The following is a 2751-nucleotide window of genomic DNA, read 5'->3' on the forward strand; positions in this document are numbered from 1 at the left end:
AAGTGTGTTGGGAGGCCTCTTATACAATAACGAAAAACATGAATGGCAGACAATTCTTGATGGCAACCCCCTTGTTGCAGGTAAAGATGATAATAGGAAAAATAGCATAAATAAAATCCCAAATCTCAGCTATGATTATTGTCACGACCCGATATCTCGAGTCATGATGGCACCTACTATACCCTACCAGTAGGTAAGCCAACCCGTAACCCAGAACATCAAGCAATGAGCAAAAGGGCAGAAACTAGCGAAAATAATAATCTAAACAAGGATAACAAAGCGGAAGCAACCCAAAATAAATATATACAGAAATCCCTCCCAGAACCTGGAAGTCACTAGTACAGAGCTATCTAATAAAGAGTACAAGTCCCAAAAGTGGACCACAACAGAGCGTGTCTCAAAGGCAACAAGACTAGCTAAATCAAAAGAAGGAGACAGAACAAACCCCAAAACGCCAAGTGCTCGCCCTCGTCTCCGAATCACAACTGCAAAAGGAGGCTGGAACTAATCACCGCTGGTAACTGGTACTGGGACCTGCATCACGAAATAGATGCAGAGCGTAGCATGAGTACCAACACAACAGGTACTCAGTAGGCATCATAGGCCGACTGAGCAAAAAGGGTAAAAACAATAAGAAAGGATAGAATCTAGACACAGAGAGGTCAAAGCGGATAAGAAAATGAAGCACACGAGCATACCAGAAACAAACTAAGTACAACTAGACTAAACCTAACTGGGCCCCCATAAACCCAGAAGGTACACTCGTGCACAAGCTCAAATAAAACCTGAACGAACCCCCATAAGCCCGACAGGTACACGGAAAAGCTAAGTCTACTGAGAAAGAAGAAAAATTAGGCTACCAGCCCAAAGTAACTAAGATAATCCATCAGACTCCACCCAACCAGCAGTGCACTCCCAGCCCAGCTAGAAAGAGTGACCCTAGGGGGCACCCAACCAAACAGTCCGCTCCCAGCCCAGCTAGAAAGAGGGACCCGTGAGTGAGGTAGATATCACGAGTCGTCCTACCATGCAGTCAGCTCCCAGCCCAGCTAGAAAGAGCGACCCGGGGACACCCAGCCAGCAGCACACTCCCAGCCCAGCTAGAAAGAGAGGCCCGGGGGCGATCGCCGATATCACCGAGTCTACCCAGCCAGCGATACGTTCCCAGCCCAGCTAGAAAGAACGACCCCGGGGGTGATGGTATCTCCAATAGGATCCAATCCCACAACAACCACCGTGGAATGCCGTCCACTCTAAGAAATCACAGAAAAGGGCTCTAAGCCTATACTATCTCAATCCCACGCCTCTAGTGATGCACCAAACCTTCGAGAATGCGCCGGAACCACAGAATGCGAGGGAGAAGATACAGAAGTGCAGCAAGTAGCGATAACGCCTAATCTAAGGCTCAAACTATCAGACTCAAGTCTGCTATTCCAGTCTACAAGGAGCTAAGTCATCCGAACGACGTCGGTAGAAAGTCAAGGCTATCCAGCCCACACGGGTCATAAGTCTTAGGCAATGTTAGCCTAACCTAGACTAAGGACATCATGCTTACGGTTAAGGATGCACAAGGCATACAATACAAAACATACAAGCATACAATAGCATTTAGCACATAGACATGCAACTCTACTAAACCGGATAACATGATACTATACCCGAAATATGGCCAATCGATTCTAACATGAGGTATCTAATCAAAGTAAGATAGTAAACTGGTACCCACCCCCAATTCACTCCAATCAACCTGTTTTTACACAATTAAGCTCAATCTAAAAGGAGGAAAGTCGTAGCCTACCTTAAGGCCAACCGTGCGCTCTCCAAATCACTTTACCGGAGCTTTCCCATTCCGAACAGTCTCAAAACGCTGCCCCGCTATCAAAAATAGAGTCACAACGTTACTATGGTCATTTAGACACCAAAATCATAACAAACGGAGACGGGTCAATTTTGGAGTCAAAACGGGAATCGTGGGACCCGCACCGAACTGTCCAAATTTGACTCCGTCAAGAGACCCTAAACAACACTCCAAACTTGTGTTCCATTTTGGAACACAATCCGAGGCTTAAAACACAGCAAAAACCAACAAGCAAGAAAACCCACTTTAAACAACTAATAGAAACCCTACTGCAGCAGTCCAAAATGGAAATAAACGAAAATCAAAAGGTGCCCAGCACTCTTTAAACACTCTACAACGAAGTCACGACAATTCTCAACATGTGGGACTTCGAATCACCCAAAACCGAGCTAAAATGAGTGAGATATGACCAAAACAAAAATTCCAAAAACAAGGACTCGAAAACAGTACAGCAGTCAGGTTTTTCGCGAAATTTACCTCAAACGGGAACCCCAAACCACTATCCGAGCTCACCAACGCGTTGCCCTCGAAAAATCTCACAACTTTGCCTTTTGAATCGCCCAAATCGGACAAAAGATGAGAGAGTTAAGAGAGTTAGAAGTTTTGGAATTGTTGCTGAAAATCTGCATTATATTGCAGAGTTTCTGCAATTTTTCCAAAACAAAAAACCCCGACGGGGTACTCCGATCTCGTTCGGAACCCCGTGCACGCAAACGAGATATGCAACCATACCAAATTCGATATTCCAGACTCAACGGCGCAGTCGAAATTTCCATCAGAGGCCATTTCGATAAAAAGTGGGTCCCACTTCCAAAGGCCATTTTAAGCCAAAACCTACAAAAGGGCTAGGAAAGATATCAAAAATCTCGGGACACAAAAAAAGGGTCAATCTA

General features: G+C 45.2%; 1 long non-coding RNA gene across 1 annotated transcript; it reads right to left on the reverse strand.

The window, feature by feature from the left end:
* Window positions 1–286: 286 nt before the first annotated feature.
* Window positions 287–1846, reverse strand: LOC125866176 (uncharacterized). Its single transcript, XR_007446466.1, has 2 exons — window positions 1799–1846; window positions 287–534 (listed from the first exon to the last, which is right to left on the reverse strand). It is a non-coding gene; the product is annotated as an uncharacterized LOC125866176 (long non-coding RNA).
* Between the last annotated feature and the right edge of the window lie 905 nt (window positions 1847–2751).

The sequence above is a fragment of the Solanum stenotomum genome, chromosome 5 (genome assembly GCF_019186545.1).
Source record: "Solanum stenotomum isolate F172 chromosome 5, ASM1918654v1, whole genome shotgun sequence".
Classification (NCBI taxonomy): Eukaryota; Viridiplantae; Streptophyta; class Magnoliopsida; order Solanales; family Solanaceae; genus Solanum; species Solanum stenotomum.